Source organism: Falco peregrinus, chromosome 2, assembly GCF_023634155.1.
Source record: "Falco peregrinus isolate bFalPer1 chromosome 2, bFalPer1.pri, whole genome shotgun sequence".
Lineage (NCBI taxonomy): Eukaryota > Metazoa > Chordata > Aves > Falconiformes > Falconidae > Falco > Falco peregrinus.
In genome coordinates, this window is record NC_073722.1 from 85979263 (window position 1) to 86001134 (window position 21872).

The window sequence follows — 21872 nt, forward strand, 5'->3', positions numbered from 1 at the left end:
GTTTGCAATCCGGACCTTCTTCAAATGTTGGAAGAGTCTAGGTGCTGTCTGCATGCAGGTCCTGAGGCACAAACCCATTACTCTGCAAAATTAACTATTTGCATGCAAAAATATGGCTTTTACCAGTTAGATCCTTGCTATAAGCTCAGCTGCTGGCCTTCTCCAGCTAGATGTTGCTGTTCTGATCCCTCAATCCACTACCTCTGAGGAACACATAGAAGCACAAGCAAGAAAAATCAACAAAGAACAACAAAAATTCAACTAAAAACATCAACGTAAGCATATAAGGTTTCAGCTGCTCAGTACTCTGTTCTGAGCATCTTTAGCAATTTCAGTGACAAGAGCTGTTTCTTATCTGAAATAATTTATCTTCACATCTGGAGCAAAATCATGTTATTTGTCATCACAAAAGACTTTTAGTAGATGAATAGTGAGAGATATAAAAATAGCAGAAATCAGAGCGAATAGATAAACTGAACTTAAAAATACGGTTAGTACTAATATGCTATTTGTGCCCCTTGGGAAGAGAAGCTGCTGTATGATGCATCATGTTGATGTTATATAGCATCAAGGAGTGATATTGATGAATTCTGAAGGAAGAGCTGGCCAGGGAAGGAGGGAAATAATCCTTGTGGCTATGAAACAAGCTTGAAATCCTCAGGGATTTGTAACGGAAGCCTTTTTCCTCAAAGGAGCTGTAGAGCTAGTGTCCCAGGTTTCACTGTGCTGGCAATGGTTGACTTTGGCAGGCAGGAGTTTTTCCTATAATTGTCCTTGAGAAGCCTTTGATTGTTCTGCCTGTGCTTGTGGGTGGGAAGGCAGCTTTATTTAAGGAGGAATAAATATTTATTCTCTCAGAGCGCTTGCCGCAGCTGCTGCTTTGCAAAAAGGTGGTGGTTTCAGTTAGAAGCGAGTCATGCAAACTCTGTGCTTTTATGAATTTGCACCTGCTGAGCTGCGGTTTGGGTTTGAATGCCTCTAAAATCTCAGAGGTAAAGTTCACCAAAAGTGGTAAGTTTTGACTGTCTAAACCCGGTGAATTATTCATTCCTTTCTCCCAGTACCATTAATTTACCACCTAGGCTCCTGCCTTCACTCTGAGTGGTTTTCTTAGTAAATCTGGCTGACATTTCAGGTGTGCAGCAATCATTTGACCTGTTTTCAGATTTGATTTCAGAAGAATTGCAGAGCTAAGTCTTGTCATCCGTAATATCTGTGAATTCAGACACAAGGATTTTTGGTGCCCAGTTAAAATAATATATTGAATTGACAGGGTGATTTCTGTCTCTTTCTATTTACAGCTAGAAATAGAAATTTTGAACTATGTGAAATGCCTCTGTTTGGTGTAGAGAGCTGTTATCTGTGAAACCTACTGACAGTTAAATGTCATATTAACTGTTAAAGAGTGCATGGTAAGATGGTGGACTTGAGTCAGATAAGGATTGTGCAGGAAGTATTTACATTATACATATGCTTTTAATGGTATTTGGTTGCTTAGTTAATGGATGTTTGTTGGCTGTGATCACTGCCTGTGTTGGCAATTAACAGTGTCGACAACTTCTGGATCCAGAAATTCCTGAAGTGCCCTTTTAGGAGTTGAAGGAATAGAGAAACGTACTGCAGACAAAACATGAGTTCAAATGCCATGAATGCACACTTTCTGTAATTGGTTTCCTTCAGAAGTGGGGAATTTAAGTGAGTTTTTAATAGCTTCTTTTTAATCTACTCCAGTTTCTTCCTGTCTCTCCATGCACGCTTCCCAGAGGGTTTTTTACTTCTAACGTAGAACTTAGAGATTCAAGTCAACCCTTCCAGGTAGTGAATGTGAATCAGAAAAGTGAGATTAAAAAAAAAAGGGGGAGGGGGGGAAGCCCCTGTATCGTAATACTATAATGCTTATTTCTAAGTAATATTTGGTGCATTTGGGAGGTTGGTAATATTTCCAGAGGGATTTGGTACCCAGTTTAGAGCCAGGATATGGTAATCTTCTAATGGAGAGGCTTATGCTGGGCTGCTGAAAAAGGCACCTGCTGGTGTAAGCTTCTCTGGCATGGTGTCCTTAGCCCACGCGTGCTCTTCCTCTTCCCTTGTGGAAACTTTGGAGAGTCTGTGTTTGTGCATGCAAGATAGAGGAGTCATGTCTACCTCCAGAAGGGAAAAAACCAGCAGCTGGCAGTGCCCAAGGGGCAATACCAGCCTCATGTCCCAGTTCTTGTCCCTCCCAGCAAAAAAGAGCTTTAACAGCTTAGTGCCCTCAATTGTAGGTTAATTGGGTGTGGGCTTGGGTGGGTGGTCTCATATCCAGAGCAAGCAAAGCAGAGGTGATGGAGAGGAATGGCTTCAACAAGCAGTGTCAGAGGCTGCTGGTGTGTCTGTAATAGAATTTTGTTTCTTAATGCACACTGGAGTTTCCTGGAACAGGTACAGGGAGTGCTTTTAATCGCAGCACAGGCATCAAAGTGGAGATCTGCACCCAGTGATGGGAACATGCACAATTGAAAGTTGTGTTGTTTGGGTTTTTTTTAATGGATTTGTTTCCTGTGGCCTTCTCATCTGGAAAAGCAGCACATTGCTTTCTTAACACCTTAGTGAAAGGGGATACATTTCAAGGGATTGATCCATTCGTTCAGAGTATGTGTTTAGTTGACAAATCAAAGGAAACCCAGCTGAGAGAACTGCCTTGCAATCTCAGCATGGGTCTGATGTGTGAAGTGAGGTCTGTAAAATGACTCCTCCTGTTAATTTGTCACATTAGCAGGTGGGGGGGCTGTACATGATGCAGAGTGTTCCCTTTCTGTTGTTCCCTATGTTGACGATTTCAAAATAGCCTCTGCATAAACAGTCCCTGAAGGAAGTTGTTCCACTTGTATTTCTCATTTTTGCACCTTATTCCCTTATTTCTGCTTGAAAAAACAACTGCTTGTCTCTGTGTAGAAAGTAGCAGATCACAAAACAACAAGTTGTTGCTCTTTTCAGCCTTTCAGCATGGGATTCCTCCACAGAGTAGGTTTAATGTTTTAAACCCCCTAAAAGCTAAAGCAGAATGTGCTTCTGTCTCTGCCCCTTGCCAGGGAAGCGAGGGCAGCCTGCAGCTTCGGGGTGTGTGCTTGCTGGGGTCAAACTTTCTTGGCTCTTCCTTCCAATAGTTTTCTTCTTTCCAGTTTCTAAGTAAATGAGGCTATCCTGAATAGAAAGGAAGGCCATGTACTCTTGGTGTGTCTTGTTGGTTTGTTTTTAAAAAAAAACTACTGAATTTTTTTCGTATTTCACTAGCAGTTTAAAAAAGAAAATAAAAATTCATACAATGGTCTTCAATATTTTGATCATTATTCTTTTCAAAGATTTTTTTTTTTCTAATAAGAGGTCCTGCTGTGTATATGAAGTTTAATAGTGTTTCATCATTAAAAAATAAACTTCAAGTTAAATTTTAGGAACTTCCTCTTACAGTGAAACAACAGGTTTTGCTTGTGATAGAGCATTGCAAATACCAATGCTTTCCCACACCTCCTTGGACACGTACCTTGCTCTGCAGCAAAACATGCAGGCGGGCAGGCAGGGAGGAGGGAGTCTGAAAGGCTTCGTTGCTTTGTTGGACATTAAAATGGTTGAGATAGCATCCTGAAGTCTATGCTGAAGTTCTTCTTGGTTTGGATGTTCAAAATTAGCAGAACATAGGTCTTGCAAAACACACTGTAGGTCTCCTACTAAGCTGCACTGCTTCTGTCTGCACTCCTGACCCTCTCTCTCTCCCTTGTGTTGTCCCATTGCCCTAAGTTCATCCCTGCTGGTCCTAGCTCTGCTCCCTGGCTTCTCCTTTCTTAAGCATACTGCCCTGTGAGAAATGAAGTGTCCAATGAACATCAGAGGTGTTCCATCAATTAATCTGAATGAAGCCACATCATCCAAACAGTGTCAGTGGAACAGGAGTTTGCGGGAGTACTTGGAGTTGTCATGTGCATAGAAAGCCTCATGTTTTGGAGGAATGGTGGTCATTTACCAGAAGAATCCTGGAAAGTGCAATGAAGAAAGCAGCAAATATAATGCTAAGTTTAAGCATGTTTGAGTGTGAAAGCAATTAAGAAACTTACCTCAGATTGGCTTCTAAGCATAACCTGAGCCAAAAGTGTTCCTGGAGTACCATTTTACCTATTGATATCTGTATGGGTGAGCAGGGGCTTATTGACCTTGCCTGGATGCCTACATCCTTGCGTGCTATTGAACATGAAGGGCTGGTGAGAAGCAGTCCAGCTGGTGATTTGGTCTCCTGCTGGTTGAACTGGTAGTGGCAAATATTCAAAGATTAGCAGCGTTGCGATTTGCGGAGTATTTCCCTCCAGAGGGGAAGGCTGCTGCCTCGGACCTATAGCACATCAGTGAAGTGCTTCAGCACACCTTCGTGAGCAGGATCGGTGCCATCAGGGCACGGTTAAAACAAGACACTTAAACCCTTCTAAAGCTGCTGATCATTGAACAGAAACCTGAGCTCAAGAAAGCTATTAATATGCTAAACTGAACTTCTTCTCTCAGTTAATTTTAATGCGAATAACTTTATTTAAAATTGATGCTGGTAAGAATTGGGAAAAGCTTTCTGAGAGAGGTTTTTCCTTGCTGTTAGAATAACTTCATTCCAGGCTCTGCCATGAGACTTCATGTGGCAGCTCCCCTTCATTGGAAGGTTGCCCCAGGTGACTCACGGTTCATGCACTCTTGTAAGCGCTGTTAATTTGTGAGGTTTCAGTGGTTAGACTGAGCTGCTAACTGGGCTCTGAGCAGATAATGAGGTCAAGCAGGGAAGAGAGGGAAGAGTCCTGTAGGTTCCCACTTGGCATTTGTACCCAGGTTGCATGTTTTATGAAGATTCTGTTCTAAAAGCAAAGTTCATGTAAAGACGTCGTTTTGCAGAGGTGATTTGTAATACTTGTCCAAACCTGAAAACAGACCTAGTTGTTCATGCTCAGTGCAGTACTGCTGTTGAGATCACTGCTGTCATGCTGAAATGCAAATTCGCTGGTGTTAGTTTTGGATCATTTTGTGCTGCATTGGAATGAAGAAACTACTCAAATGCTGATCCTTCTTCTTTCAGGGTTTTTACAAGGTAAGTCGTGACATTAGTAAGGTGAAATAGCATTGTGGAATGGCACTGCTTAGAATGTTTTATAAAGAAAGCAGATTAATGAAGCATAGGAGGGTGCAAAACTAGATGCAGAAGCAACATTGTCATGTATTCTGTAGCTGGCAAGCCTCAAATACACAATAGTTGGAGCAGTTTGCAAACAATTGTCTTCTATATTTTACTCTAACCAGCTCCCTGACTTTGATCTTATGATAATCTTCATATTAGAATTGTATCATAGAGGTCCCAGGTTACACAAGGAATTTTATATCATTTCTGGGATTTGATATATCCAGTACATTCACTCTGAAAGTTTCAAATACAGTCATTCAGCATATCTAAGAAGGAAGGTAGCTATGAGTATCTCTTGAGAGGCCCTCTTTTTGCATCTCGATACGGGTGCATGACCCTACGCTCTTCAGAGTTGACAGGAGTGGAGCCTTCAGTGGATGTTAAGTCAAACCAAGAGTTTAAGGAAAGTCCCTCTGTTTCTGGCAGCACACCAGCACTCCTGTCAATTTAAACTTTTCATGTAATGCTGAATTTTTGCAGAAGTTACTCTACTGTTTAACTTCCAGGCGGTAATTTCAGTGGGACTACTGATAGCGTATAAAGTTAAGTGCTAATATAGGATCAAGATCATCTTTAAATCTGATCCCTGTGGGCCCAGATACAAACAGTATCCTGCAAAAGGGAACCAGCAGTGCTGGTTCTGGTCTACAGGCAACTGCTCATTCACAGATGAATCAGAAGTTACTTGAAGAAAGTATGTCTTGAAAGAATTGCTCTTTATTTCTGAAAGCATGATATGATTTAAGCAGCTGTCTTATTGACCCAAGGGAGCAAAACTTCTGTCTTTTTTTTAATAGACTGATGAGAACACGCCTATTCAGTAATACTGCAGACAGCAAATGTTTCTGTACTCTGCAAAGTCTGTTGGGTGAAGGTGACCATGGTAGTCATAAGATGTTTCTTTAATAGCATACCACGGTTTCAAAATACGCTTTTACACTCCCTTGACGCATATTTTTTAAGTGCTTAGGGTTTCATTAACATTGTAGTTATATTTTCAGTTGGATTTAATTTGCATACAGCATACTTGCTTAAAAAGGGTGTGTGTGGCTGAGTCTTTTGTTGCTTTTTGGGTGATGGGTCTTTCCTCCTGAGTTGCACAGAACAATGCTACCTTCAACTGCAGCTGGGTGAATAGCAGAGAAATTCAATATTGCACTGTTTCACTTGCCAGTAACTTCTTTCAGAGGGGAGGATTTGCATTGTGGCAACCTCCTGTTCTGTAAGTGCAAATACATGTGTAGTAAACAGATCATGCTGTGACTGGGTCTTGCCCAAGAAATGTGCTGGATGATGGTGTAATTTTTTTGAAACATGGGGTCCACACTAGGAGACAAGACCATGCAGTTGGCATGCCTGGGTGTGAGAGCTGAGTGGGGTACAGGGAGGCTGTGGAGGTCTTGAAAGTGAAAAGATGCTGTTCATGTTTGGTGTGATTAGAAACTTGACTGTTGGAGCGATCGGAGGGCAGGGTGCTCGGCTCGGAGCAGGGAGCCTTGCGGCAGACCTGCAGTGATGGCCAGGTAAAGGGCACCAACATGGCTATAGCAAGGGATGTGCAATGCAGTCCTGGGCAAGTGCTTCACCTGTGTGGAAAGAAAAGAGAGATGTTAGTACAGTGAGGCAGAAAATGTTCTAGAAACACCTTGGTTATGGGAACACAATGTGGGCTTTAAGTTGAAAACAGTACTTTGCTTGTGACAGGCTGGTGCTGGAGTTCAGTGGCAAGAAGAGATGCAGAAGAAGAAAAAACATTATTTTAGCCATGGTGAACTCAAGGCAGTTGCAAGGCACAGAGACTGAGGCATCCGCCTGTGCATGGTCTCTGTTGAAACTTCAGCTGAAGTTTGCTTGCAGATGGAGTTACCCAGAAACTGAAGTGAAGAATAATGAAGTGGTTAGAGAATAGCTGTGGAATGTTAGCTCCGTGTTAGCAGCGCGTGGTACTCTAAGCTAGCTTTGGAGTCATCCTGTTGGGTTTACAGGACGCACAGGTCTGCAGAGGCACAATTCCGCTCCCTTGCTTAACTAGCCAAGGCACGAATGTGTCTCTTCTACCACAAGTGGTGGTTCAAGTGCCCTATTGGGCTCTGTGAGGAATGTTGCGCTGCCCTCTTCACCCGCTCTGGGGAGAGCTTGGAGAGCAGCTAGTTGCATGGACCACTTATTCCTGTAAGCCTGTCCTTAGGTCTGGGCAGCTGGGCGCGTAAGGAAGTTTGTACTCTGTTTTGTCCAGGAACCTGCTTAAATAGAGTGGAAACGGTTATGTAACCAAAAAAAATTAAAAATCTGTATATAAAAAAATTCACCTACCTTGCAAAACCCTTTGCTATCAGTGTTATTTATAGGTAGCATATCAGAACCCCTTGTAAGAGATGGGAGCTGATGACATTAAGAAAATTGCAGCTTATTCTTGTTTACATTGAACTGCTGATGCCTAGAAAATAGAGGAGGAAGCTTAGCTCTCACCAGCTGAAGTCATAGTGCTCGTTAATACCAGGTTTTGGATATTAAAGCATGTATCACCAAAGTAAAACTGTGGCAACCTTGTTCTGTTTGCCTTGTTTGTTGGCTGTTGCCAGATGATAGTCATAGGCTACTACAGCAGAAAACTCAGAAGACTTTCTTCTTTCTGAAAGTATAACCACTTTCTACAGCCTTCCTAAGTTTTAATTTAAAAAAGCATGTAATGATTTTGGGATCGAATCCAATTTCATATGGTGTTTAAATTGAGAAATAAAATTATTTCCATCAGGCTTTTAGTTCAGGGTTTGTAACTGCTGGATCATTTCCTTTTTCATCAGTTTGAGTTTTGAAATGGATTATGAACTTTAGTGAAATCATTTAGAAATGGATTTCATGCGGAATAGTTAATAAATGAATAGCACAGCCATGTAGTGAAATGAGTCTTGTTTGCATCTCAAGCAGCACAAATTTAAATAAAATGCAGGGCTTTGCATAACAGCATTTGTTTTTAATGTCAGCAGTGTTTTTCAAGCCACCTCCAATATCCTTCATTTTTCACAGGGATATCTTTGGCAGCAAGGAAGATTTTCAGGGCCTGATTTGAGGTACATAATTGGAGCAGTAAGGCTACACACACAGTGTCACTTAATGGATGAGGCTCATTTAATTGTAGGCTGCTCAGAAATAACCCAAGAAACACTTCACTGGTAGCTAATGCAGAGGTGTAATTAGACTTCTACATAAGTGTAATTAGGCTGATTGCATAGAAAGAAAGAGTTCATAAGGTTTTTTAAATGTGTGCAGAGTCATTTTATTTCAACTGTCTTGTCCCTAAGCTTCTGCCATATTTGTGTTGAACATAAATAAAGAAGTACATTGCTGTTCAGCTAGTGGTTACCTAGAATCTGCTGTCCTTCCACGGTGGGGGTGGGTGGGTGTTTTTAAGTGACCCTCTATCATAGCTGTACCCAAGCCCAGGTGAGGCTGAGCTCTGCAGTCAGGTGTGGGCCTTTAAAAATCAGGGGGAATGTAGAGTCGGGGGGCCGAGGGGGCAAGCTGCATATCTTTTAGACAATGTCCTAATGAGGCAGTGGTATTCTGAGAGTAGATGACACCCTGCTTATTTCTAGCTTGGTTTTTCTATGGGAATTTGTCTGGTGCAATCAGGTGTGTGTGATTTATTTTTTTCTTCATTCCTTCTTCTGTCCAGTAACTTCTAAGTTGGCTGACTTAAATCAGATGGGGAAAGTCCAACAGACCTCTTAAAAATGAAATGTAAGCAAGTGTCTGAGGGACACTTTTCCTAATGAAAAGCAGCTTCAGCTGCAGCTCGTGCCACCTTGCAAAGTTGCTCTGCAACACATGATTGAGGAGCAGGATGCTGGTCCCTATGAAAGCAGGCTTCCTTGGATCCGGGGGCTCAGTGCGAGCACTAAGGGACCTGAATATGGGTGAAGGAGCAGTTCTTTTTGTGTTCTCTTATTCCCAGGTATGTTGCAACTTCCAGCTTGGTTGACTATGTAGTTACTTCCTAACCTGAAACCAGTCACTGCAGGCACTGAAACTGCAGCTGAATGTGGTTTAGCTCAGGCCTATGCACAAAGCAGTGGGACTTCTTAGATCAGAATAAAGGTATGTGTGATGCCACCAAGCTCCTGGACACAGCAGCCTTGCTGAGAACAAATCATTTGCCTCAGTGTATCGCCGCTGGTCTTTGATGGTTTTGCTTTTGTGGGAGATGTGTGTAAAATGAGTGAGAAATCAGTACTTCGAGATATTTTTCTGAAAAATTTTCATAGTGCTGTTTTGCTTTTCTTTACATTTGTTGACAAATGTGCTGGTCAGCTAAATTGAGTAAATGTCAGTCATTCCCTTACTAGTTATTTATCCAGTATACTTAATGGAAGCCTAAACTAATCTTTAGTAGGCTAATACTATAGATTCAGAGAATTTAAATTTATGCCTTATTTTCTTCTAGTAATGCTTAAATACATTTTGTAACAATATTTTATACTAATGTCCTACAAATAGCAAATACAGGATGTAGAAAAAATTACCTATTTCCTTTGTTTTTGCTTTCAAATTGTTGAAATAACATAAATGTTGTTTGTGTGTATATAGGTACATATGCCTACGTGAATTTTAAATTATCTGCTTAAATGTTCTTGGAACTCAGTGTATGTTTATCTTGTATTGGCCTGGTATCAACCCAGTTAGCTCCACAATGCTGACACTTCATTCTTTGCCATCAGAAAATCACCTTTTGGCAAGCTGTACAATGGGACAGAGGTTATTTAAAAGATTAGCACTTGTATAGAAATCTCTCTATTTGATTTGAAATGCTTCCTGCATTAATGATTTTCTTGCAGTTATCATCTTTAGATGGAGTTGTTCCCTGGGAGTAGATTGTTATACATACTCCATACAGCACTGAGATAAGATGGTTACTGGTTTTACAAGACTGTTTTTTGAGAAATACTGTCTAGGATTTTTCTACATTTGTTTAAGTAGTAGTATAGAAAAGAAGAATGTTTGCAGTAATCAATAGTTGTTGCCAGTTGCGAGCATACAGAAACCCAGAGGAAATGTAGCTCTGAATCAGGAGCATAAAATACAGGACAATTTCAAGCAGTATCTAACAAGGGAAACTATTTCTACTATAAAAAGCAAATGTGCTGCACAGGTGAGAGACACTGAGGGGATGCTATGGATTTCTTTATATCAGTATTAATCAAAAAGTGAAAAGCCTTCTGGCTGTATTGCATAGTCTCTGGATTCCGCATAACTGATGAGTGGAGATAAACTGGCAGCGTGAAATGCTTATGAGCTGATGTTTCAATGCAAGAAACCCACATTTTAATCAAACATGTGGGCTGTGTCCCTGTCTCTGCTCCCAGCATCCCAGTGCATGGCTGGCCCAGAGCCCTCCTCTCCAGACTAAGGGACAGAACTGTTCTTAATCATAGCTTTGGAGAGGATGAACTAGAGGCAGATGAATTAGTAGCTAAGTCAGCTGCAGATTGGTTCATCCATATTTCCCAGTTACTTAATTTATTATTGTGAGCAAAGTTAGGGGAAGTCCCAGCATCATTTTTCTGGGTATAGGTATGTAAGTAACTTTTGTGAAAAATGAGTCTCACAAAGAAGTATCTTAAGTTTGCTAATTTATATTTCCACACTAGAGTATCTCTGAATACTTTTGTGGAGTAAAGCCCAACATATGGCTCAAAGTTGATTATAAAATACAGACACTTCTGTGTAGGTATCTGGCTCCATTCTTTTCCCTGCTTGGTAATGACCGTAACTGTTCTGTCTGACAGCTGTGCAGTGACTATACAAAATGAGATGGTGGATCTAGTCCAGCTCCCAAAGTGCCAGCATCTGCACTCATTGGCGCCTTTTTTCTTTTGGCAGTCCTAACTGAGAAACCAGTGATTAATTCAGCAGAGAGAATGAAGCTGAAGTCTGACCCTTAAAGAGCTGCCGCTGGATTAGTGAAGAGGCACACTGGTGTATTAGGAAAGTTCATACCTTCAGGTCTCATACTGTGTCATCTTGTGTGTAAATATGACTTCAGCATCTTAGAAGATCTATGCAAGAGCAGGGTCAGTTCCTCTGAAATTTCTGGAAGCAGTGGTGCCCTGCATCACAGTGGAATGGCCCACAGGGTTGGTCACCTCTGTTACAGGCTTTGTAATTCTTTGGCTGAAAAAAACAGAAAAAGAGGGAGGAGTTTCCATAACTAAAGTTAGAGCACAAGGAAACCAGATTGGAAGAAGTCATGTGCAGCTTGGGGAGGAATTTGAAGCAGCAGCCAGGGATGTGGTAAGAGGAGGTACATGATATGGAATGGAGGGAAGAGGAGGAGCAAATCTCCTATATCCTGCTGTTGTTTGTGTTGGATTATGTGCCTGTTGCTGTCTCCTGCTAGTCCGTTTTGCTCCTATGCAACTCTTAATTCCCAGCTTTTCCCTTCTCCACTCCCATTTTTGTTTCTTTTCCTGATTACCGTAGGTTGTACTGAGTGATGAAAAAGCAGGGCATCATACATGCCTTGCTACTGGATAGTATTCATGCCATGTGGGCTCAAAAAAGAGCTAGAGGCTTTAAAGGCATTTGGCAAAAATTTATTTCCTGTCTTGAATTGGTCGCATTTCTTAAGCAGAAGGTTCCTTACCAAATCCTTAAGTCTTGCTGCTTTCAGGGGACTTTTGGCTTCCAATTGTTTCCTCATCAAAGATGGTAGGAAAGAGTGTAGAAAAGCGCTGCCCTGAGTTGCTGTTACAGACTGGTACTCGCAGCTGTTAAGCTGCCTTTAGCTGAGGCTCTTGAGCCAAATGTAGCTTGTTCTGTAGGTTTCTTAAGTGGTGGCATTTATTATCTGCCAGGTGCTAGTAAGTTGTGTAATTACAACTGCTTGTTTGTCTTTGCCCTCTACCTCAGATGGCTCGTCTAGGCCTCGATAAGTGAAGAAACACCATCTGGCTGCTGCTGCAGGGTGCTGGGAGATTGCCACCTTGCAAACCTTTAGAGCTGGAGTTTTTTGTGGTGTGGGTTTTTTTGTTTGTTTGGTGGGTTTTGTGTTTTGGGTTTTTTTTGTTTTGGTTTGGGTTTTTTATGTTTTAGAAGGCCTAGGGAACCTTCCAGGTCTGTTTTCTCCTTGTTTCTTTCTGAGCCAGAGAATGTCACTTGCCCTTTTATTTACAGCCACTTGCTCTAGGCATGTGTTGTCAGCATTAAGTGTTAAGAACTGACATAGCTTTTCAGGGTTACTGCCTCCCCAGTCTCCTGGCAATTCGGAGGAGAGTATCCTGGTGGTAGCTCATTGAAATATCTGGCAGAGAATTGTTTTCCTGAAATGGGTTCAGATGTTATGTAGCTGATCAGAGTGGGGGGATGATTGTGTTTCCCCACCACAGAGATCACATAGGTCTATTTTCAAGAGGAAAACCCCATCTTTGATGAGGTGTGTCTGTCATATGAGAAGTTATGTGATAGCAATTCAAATTTGACCAGGCTTTTAGGTTTAAGTTAACATTTATACCAGGAGGGAGAGAGAGGGAAATGGATCCAGTTGCTATTACCATGCAGAGCTAAAGGTAGCAGTGAGTCAGCTGGGGGAGCAGCAATATTTGAGCAAGTCGATTCTCATTCCTCTCTACCTGCTCTGCAGATCTATTAAAAATGTTTTTTTTTTATATAAAATATCTATTCTCAATCTAATGAGATACTGTCTCCATTGCACCATTTATCAATAGCTGCAGTGACAATAGGTAGTGTTAACTTCACAAAGCAGATGTAATAAGATAAATGGGAAAATTGCTCAGGACGCAGGGGTTAAGGGTGAGCTCCGTGGGTGGGAAATGTTTGTGCTCTTTGCTGTGCCTTTTTTTGCAGTCATGGCTGCAAACCACCTCCACGGGTTGTTTTTCCCCATCCACCCTCCAGTGTGGAAAAACAGGATATTATTTTCCCTTGAGAAATATCAAGTGTTTGAGGGCTCAGTCATTTGCTGGTATTAGAGGCTCGTGGTGGCCTGGTCTGTGGAGGAACTGGATGATGAATTTGCAAGAACATGCTTGAAATACAGCTCATGCAGTCCTGAGCGGCAAGTATCTGTAGCTCTGCTTTCAGGCTTCTGTGGTGTGAGGATTAAAGCTGGCTTGGAGAATGACAGATCTGTTTTGTTGCAGCTTCCGAGTTTCAAAGTTCGTTTTGGCTCAATGTTGCAACAAGAGGAAAAGTTCTTGAATGTTGTTTGCAACATAAGCATGTGTTGAAACACCTCATTTTGGACAGAATCAGTGTGTATCAGCCATTAGTATGTAAAACGGTTGAAGACAGATCTGTGTTGGAAGGGAAGAGAACATGCAATGTGGATTGTATTTTATTTACCTGTCCTTTTTCTTTAATGTAGCACTCTTATCATCAGTCAGAATAACATTCTTGCTTTGCTGGCCCAAAATAGCCACCTAACAGCCACCTCCAGAAGGAGCTTGCTGCTGAACACTGTATGGAGTACACTTATTGTATATATTTTTGGAGCAAGGTCGTATCTAGGCCCTGAGCTGGCCCTGCTGCAAAGCACTCCTGCCTTCCCTCCGGCTGGCTTGCTTTCTAAGGCTTGCTGCTCCCTTGCGGCAGGACAGCTCTAGGTTGGGATCCTAGTAAACTGGGAAATTTTTTGTTTTGGTTGGGGGTTTTTTGTTTTCCATTTTTGGGGCAGTTTGTTTTTAGCCAAAACCCTCAAAGTTTTGACATGTTTGATCTGACCTGGTTTCCTGATGTGCACCATCACTTCTGCTGAGCAGCAGTGGCCTGGGGGGGAAGGTTCCACGCTTCTGACTGCTGTGTTGGCTTATGTCGCAGTGAAGTATATGTGAAAATACATCCCTAAGGTTGCAGCACACACCAATATTTTATACTTATTAAACTTTTGAAACTGAGAGATTATTGATATGAATAAATGTTGACAGGATAGAGAATTTAGAGGAGAGGAGGATAAGTTATATGTAATAAAATAATGTATATATCTGTCTCCAACCACCAAGGCCCCATATTCTTCTTGGAGCCGTCTTATCCAACTGCAACAGTTTGCAACAGCTAAACCAATCATGGGCTGCAGTGTGTGATTGCAGGTTTGTGATGTGAGGATTTAGTTGAGCAATACTCTTCCACTATTTGTAGACAAAACCACCTGCAATTTTAACAGTACATTAAAGAGGTTTTAGTTTTCAGGCAGTACAAGCTATGACAAATTAGCCTTCTTCAATTAAAATCAATAATCATGCAAGCTAAATAAAGGATTTAACAGCAGGTGGGTGGTCTAACTGGTAAATTGATTTTCTTTGGGTATAGGTGAATGTGCATGGCAGTACCTCCATCATTAAATAATCTCTGTGATGAGACACACAATCAACTTTATTAATGTGACTATTCTTGTAGTCTTCTAACATAAATCAATGCCTTCTGGAAAACATTGTATAATTGGTTAGAGAGCTGTTAAAGCAATATATTAGAAAGCAGTTTACTAGTCTTTGCCAAGTGCATTAAAAAGTGTGTTGAGTGTAGAGGAGTAGTAAAAGTTCGTACTGTCCTTTTTATAGTAAAATCAAAATAAAGTTTACACAGGTTTAACAAAAAAAATATCTACAGGATTAATATCTTCCCTGTGTTGGTGCTACTGTAGCTTGAATGCGTGATCAAAAACAATGCTGTATTGTTTTAGTGGCACAACTGAACAAAGTTCTGAATACTTCACATTTGCTAATTGTTTTCAACTGTGGAAAGATCACAAAGTGACTGAGATATTGTGAATCAAGCTGGTTAATATTACACTAGAAGCGATAAGATAGGAGACTGAAAAGTCCCTGAGTCTTTACCTTCCTTATCTCTTATCACTCTCTTTAATAGTTGTAGTTTTAGATTAAATAACCTCTCATATCATAATAATTTACATTTTATTGGTGCATAATACAATTTTGCTTCCTATTGTCATTTATTGAGCTTTTAAAAATGTCAAAGGTCGGTCAGTCTTTTTTTTTTGGTGCCTTATGGCAAGTGCTTTTCAGTTCACAAATAAGAATATTGCTGCTTAAATGATACTGGATTCCACTTTCCTGATCAAGGTTTATAAGAGAATAAACCAGAGGAGAGAACTGTAAATCTAACGGGTGGGATTAGAAGCCAGACATGTTTTATTCAGGTGGTTGTTCCTTTCTCTGTGGCTCCAAGAGCTCATTCCTCGCCTCAGTTTCCTCCTCTGCAAAATGGAAAGAAGACTCAACCACATACCTTCCTTACTGTGGCTCTAACTGCTAGTTAAACATTTTTAAACATTTAGGGGATGGTAGGTCCTCAGTGTTAATAATTAACCTGTCTCTATAACTGTCCTGTAGAGTAGCTGTCATTTCTCTGACTTTCAAGTTTTTCTTTTGTTGTTACTCTTTATGACTTTCGTTATTGCTTATTCTCATGGCAGTGAAGAACATACTTTCACTGTCTAGCGGACAGTGCAGGGTCATGTTATACCAAGTAATCATGGACTCTGGTGTTGTGGGAACTTCAGCTGAAGTGTGTCTGGGCTTTCTGTGGCAGTGAAAACAAACCTGCTTAATTGTGGCTGGCTGTAGCTGAAGCCGGGAGACATAAGGGAAATGGTTCTGGTCCTGCCTTCCTCTTTAGTTTCTCTGTTGTGTGGGTGCAGCCAGAGTGTTTTTACTGCTTGATTTTGGTTTGGTGGGGCAATGGAAGGTAGAAGCATTTTGATTTTATTACTTCTTATCCTTTTCCTGATTTTCCAACTTTGTTTTTGGTAGGGGTGGTAGTTGTTGTTTACAGCACTGTGCTGTACTCGGAGATCCCAATTCTGTTCTCAGTCTTTGTGTTAACAAGAAACCACTCTTTAGTTACCTTCCTGGAAAAAGGAAATATGCTCTAAGCTCCTTTAATTGCTTAGAGACTGATTCTTGCATGTGACAGATCTCCATCTGAAGGAGAATCTTGAAGTGCTCGATGACAATAGACTCATCCTCCTACGGGAGATTCTGCAATGTAATGTCCTGCGTTTTTAACAGCGTGGGTTAAGTCTGTCGTTCTCATCTGGCATCTACTGAGTGCAAACATCAGCCCTGGTTTTCCTTCACAAGTGTCCTAGCCACCACTGAGCACCAAACATGTTTTATCTGACTGCTTTTTAATGCATAGGGAAGCCTTCCTTTTCAAATCAGAAGAGATGCTGCTTTAGTTTCCTTCGCAGTCTTTCAGAATTCCCTCTCTGCCTGTGGTGGCCATGCCACCAGCTCAGCTGGGATTATTCTGCCTCCCCTTTTCCCCTCCTTCTGTACCTTCAGCTTAAAAACCAAGAAAAGCCATGTCCAATGAAGTTTACAAAACAACACAATTCTTCACTGTGCAGCTTTGCCAGTGTTATGTTGCATCTCTGGACTGCAGACGTAGCCCTTTTAGGGAAGGATGCTCTCTGCTGAGATGTGTACACCATCTGGTGAGCCTCTGTCCTGGTACTGGCCTTCATCTGCTGCTGTGCTGCACACATTAATACCGGTAACAAATGAGGCTGTTCCTCCCTCTCCCTGTGCTTGCAGGCTCTTGATGGGCTGTTCTCTGCTCGACCTCCTGATGCAGCCATCAGGCAGTACTGATGGGGGGTGGGGTGTGTGGTGTGTGTGGAGCTTTTGACACAGGACATCTGTCTGCTATGAACTGGAGAGCAACTCATCTCACGTGAACAGCTTCCCAGCTGTGCAGTACCTGCCTGGAGTGGAAAGGTTTTAGGTTGTGCTGGCTATAGCTCATGTTAAGCTGCTTCATCTGTATTCCAGTCTCCTATTAAAGTGTAGTAAACCTGTGTTACTGAAATACCAGTTAAACTATGTTGACTAGTGAATAGATATGAACTAGTTCATGTTTTTCTCTTTGGAAAAAAAGCCCACAAACCCAAAACGTTAGCTTCTCTATAATTACGGTCTTAGAGACTTCCAAAGGAATAGAATAGAAAACCTATTACAAATCCTCTATCAATTTGTGAATCATACTCGTATTGATAAAGGAACATACAGTAGACAGAGCATTGAGCTTTTAGTTTAGGGGGTTTAGGATGACAATTGTGGTGTACGATTCTCCGAATACAAAACGTGTGTAATAAAAACATTTCTGGAGCCTGCGGAGTTAAGAACACAAATGGGAACAAGAGTTCTGATTCTCAGCTGTTCCAACATACAGCAGATGGTTAACTTGCCTTCTAAATCTTTGCATAAATTGGGTAAATTCTCAGGACTACCCGTGATTTTTCAACCTGTTCCCAATTTTTTGAGCACTCGTAAAATAATAATTTGCAAATCAGTTCCAGGCTGTGGAAGGGGAAGCATTTTGCAGTGGTGAAAAAGCCTGAATCAGAAATAAGACCTCAGATTTTGACTTGCGGTGTTTTGCCTACTGCACGTTTGTTTGCTAGAAGCTGGGAATCCTGGCCTTGAGGCGGCTGTGAAGTGAGCTGTTTAATGCTTATTGTCTGATAGTCTTCGATGAAGTGCAGTATAGAAATGCTTAGTCTTGACATTCTTCAAATTATCCTAGCAACACTATAAGAAATAATGTTATTCTAAGTTGTCCTTTCTTGTAGTATCAGTATTAATTTCAGTTTATCTGAATTTTTTTGTTCTCTGATCTTTCACAGAATCTGAGTTTTGCTTTAGTGTTTCTCATGCATTTTCTTCTCTTTGAATTCCTCATGAAGGAAATAAATTTGCTGCAGTAAAATAATCTTAGTACTGAAATAATAGGTATATTAAAGTATGAATTACCTTGGTGGCAATAGAGGACAGATTTTTATTACTTGCTTATCAGGGAGGGTTTGTGTTTGAGTTCACTGAGTTGTAAGTGCATTATGCTAGAACTAAACTTAACCTGGCTTGGTAACGACAGCATACATAGGTAATCCATGAAGACAGTACAGATCTATATGGCAATGATTTTTTTAAAAAAATAATGAAAATTGGAAGTGCTTTCATGTTTTTTGTTGGCAAAGAAGTTTTCATTATTATTGAAAGAATACATTGAGTAGCTATTTTTAAAGACTTGATGAAATGAAAAAAAAACAACCCATCTAATCAATAGGAAAGATCTTCTCGATTGAGACCATTCCTAGTCATCCGAGGAGGACCTCAGAAGGAGGTGTGGTACCAGGAGCTGAGGTAGCAGGATGCTCCTCAGGGCAGAGCAGATATCCCATGCAGCACGTTCAGCAGCCTCCAGGTATTTTAGGGCTTGTTTACAAGGAGAAATGACCTGAAAGGGCTCACCACATGGCTCTCTTAGCAGTTTACCTTAATTCAGTCCGATAAAGTGACTCCTTATCTGAAGGAGTATCACACATATAAATTCATACCCTGCTTCAATTTGTAGTAATTTCTGTTTGTATCTAAGCTGTAAGAATTGTGAGCAGCAGTGGCCAAGTTGCACTTGGGCTGAGCAGAGAAGAGTAGCGTGTGCTTGGCTATGTGACAGCAGAATAGTAGGAAGATGTCTTTCCAGCTTGTAAGAGTATTATGTTGATTACCTTTTGTGATGGCACAGAGAGAAGTGAGTTATATGCTGTCAAAACCGGGCAATATCACTGCAGCAATATGGATAATAGTGATTAAAATCAATCTCTGTTTGTAAGTACAAACGAATGTTTCTTGTTTCAGATCATACAGCTCAGCAAAATAAAGTGTTGTCAACAACAGGTTATAAACCCTACGTGTTTTATTCTTAGATCATATCAAAAGTAGAGAGAAATAACAGACCACTTTACAGGGTAATTCTGTTTTTCAGGTTAATTTATAATATCTGATGAGATAGATGTGTTAGAAGGAACTTTCACATGTCAAGATTAGGAGCATGGATTGTAGTAGTAGTGTTGTTTAAAGTGGTGAGGAGTTTGGCTGCTTCTACTGAATTTTTTTAAAAGTAATCATTTATCTAGTCCTGTGATAGTATTGATGGCTACTTTGTAATCTGAAAAACCCGATCTGAATAAAAAAAAAATAATAAAAAAATCAAGAGGATCTCTTGCTCATGTTGAGTCTTTGCTGGCCTGTTCCTTGGAAGCAGAGGAGACCTCAGGTACAGTTTGCTGACTGTCAGTGGCTCAGCACCTTGAAATTCTTCTGATCCTGTTGAATCTAGGGATTTACTTGTGTGAATGTAAGTATAAACACTTGCATTGAATTTAATAGCAATTATTTAGAAAACAGTGTGAATATAACCACACAGGAAACCTGCTTCTCGGTATCTCTCTGGCTGCCGTTTATGTGGCTGTTTTCCAGTGCTGCTGCTGTAAACTTATGGATGGAAGGTGATCTAATGGCATCAACTGTTAAGCAACAATTAATGAAATGATTGTTAATTAAGCCCATTTAAGTTACAAGCAGTAAGTTGGATCAATCTACTGTGTTTGAAGGAGCTTTTGTTACCTTACCAGTGAGAGAGCAAGGCTGTGGTGTGGTACGTAACAACCACAGGAGGAGGAATTACTGGTTTTATGGATAAATGTGCTTTTTGAAGGGAGCTTTAATAATTGTATTGGTCAAACAAAAATATCTGCTTCTGTGTGCTTCATAAATGCCCTTGTTCACGCAACCTTTTGTACAAGCAACGTGAGCTAGTATTTTTAGACAGCTGATAAAAGGCAGGCATAAGGGAAACTGAGTTCTTCCCTAATTTATTACCTTTTTTCCTTCCATTTGTTAATTTGGTTAACCAAATCATTATTTGGCACTAACAGCAGAAATTGTCTCCATTGATGGAATTTAAATGTGATTGCAGTGACTGTGCAAATATCCCCCGCACAGAAGCACGCCACGCTTGCTTGTGATGCCTCTTGACCTTTATTTTGTTGCTGAAGTGCAGGAAGCCACGTGTGAGCAGATGCGGGATGCAGGAGGGGGCTCACATAAGGTAAACACTGCCATGTCAGGCTATCGATTCCTGCAGGTGGGCACGAGTGAGGGCCTCTGATGGCAAAAGCTGGGTCGATGGGATATTTGTCAAGTTCAGCAGGGTTTTGTAGGGGATTGTTTCCATGTGTCGTGCTCTAAAGGTAGGCTTTTTCTTTCAAGGGCAGACAAGGAGGAAGTAAGTCTGCAAAGTCTGAGCAATGTAGTTTTAATTGAAGTCATACGTCTTGATGGAGCAGAGGTAAAAAGGAGGAGACCATATGGTGTAACCTTTATTTTTGTTAGCTTCCCTGATAATCCTTTGATTTGATAAGAAATGTTGCTCCATTGGCTGAGCTCACAGGGTGCAGTTGTTCTCTGATAAGCATGTGTTTACTGTCTGCCATAAATGCCTGAAGTGACAGTTTATGGCAAGTTAGATTGGATGTTTTAAATGCTGAGTGGATGTATCATAACTGTGCTTTCACAGGCGGGTTTGCTGTGCGTTTGGGTTGGTTGAAGGAACAGGTTAAACTGTAATGTTTATTTGTTCTTGAAGCAGACCAGTTGGACCCCGGCGTAACGCACAGTCCTTGCAAATATTTTACTATTTAGACTCACTTGAATACAATATCCAGCCCCAATTCCACCTCCCCACCCCCACTGAGCCATGGAGGAGGAACACAAAGATGATGTGTATTTTGGTACAATCTGCACATCCTTTTAGAACTAGGTGATCTGTTTTGTCCCCTTGTGTTAGATACTCATGCTATCTGGATCTTAATGTAGCCTCGTTTAGAGCAATATTTGAGCACATCAAAACTTTCAAACCCAGTAAATTAGTTAACTTCTGTTGGGTTTCCCTGATGCTAGAGACCCACTACTGTCCCAATTGGAGGTATTCAGGAATTTTAAAATTACTAGTCTTCACACTGGGAGAGAAAGCAAATAACTCATCAATCTCTGGGCTAGTGAAGGATGGCATGTTATATTTATATGTCCTGTTCCTACTTGAGCTGGGTAATTTTTCTGAAACTCAAGATATATTTTATCTGATTAAAATCTGAAGACAGTCTATTATTTCTATAACCACATTTAAGTCTTGCAATTTAAAGAAATTAGTTTGCATTTCACATGTCATACACAATGATTTATAGAGGAAAATGGGTTTCTGCATCTGTTTTGTCTCTTGATTCATTAAGTTTTGATTGAAGAAATTTTTTGAAATAGGGTGTAAAGGAATTCTTCATCCCTAGTGAAGGGATTTCTTGGTTTTTGCAGCATCTGGTTGGATTGGGTTTTTTGGTGTGGGTTTTTTTTTTTTTCCCTGTGTGCATATGCCAAGAAATCTTTAATTCCCTTTCCTGATTTTGAAAGTTCAACCTGAGGGAATTGAGCAATTTCTCTAGTTTACACCGATCACTTTCTGTTGATACGAAGCCAACAGCTCTGACACACAGTCAGATATGGCACCACAGAAGGGGCCCGGTTGCAGTTTACTCCAGGAACTCTCCTTTCGTTACTCAAGTAACTGTAGTAGCTCTGGCTGTTGTTTCTGATGCCCTTGCAGATGCTGGGTGTGCCCAGGGTGACTGATTGCACAAGAGCCGTGCTCTGCACCCCCGCCTCACTGGAGCTATGGAAAGCCAGGAGTAAACTCGTGGTTCTAAAACTGCTTTGCCCTGTCTTATGTACATAAACATTATGTGATACAGTCAAGTTGCTCCTTAGTTTTAGAGACACAGGAATGTGTTAGTAGCTTACTATCTCTTTTCTGCTCCAGC

General features: G+C 40.9%; 1 protein-coding gene across 23 annotated transcripts in view; it reads left to right on the forward strand.

Moving 5' to 3' along the window:
* FBRSL1 (fibrosin like 1) overlaps nt 1-21872 on the forward strand; it is a 547946-nt gene that overhangs the window by 179663 nt on the left and 346411 nt on the right. The gene's annotated exons all lie outside the window — the stretch shown is intronic.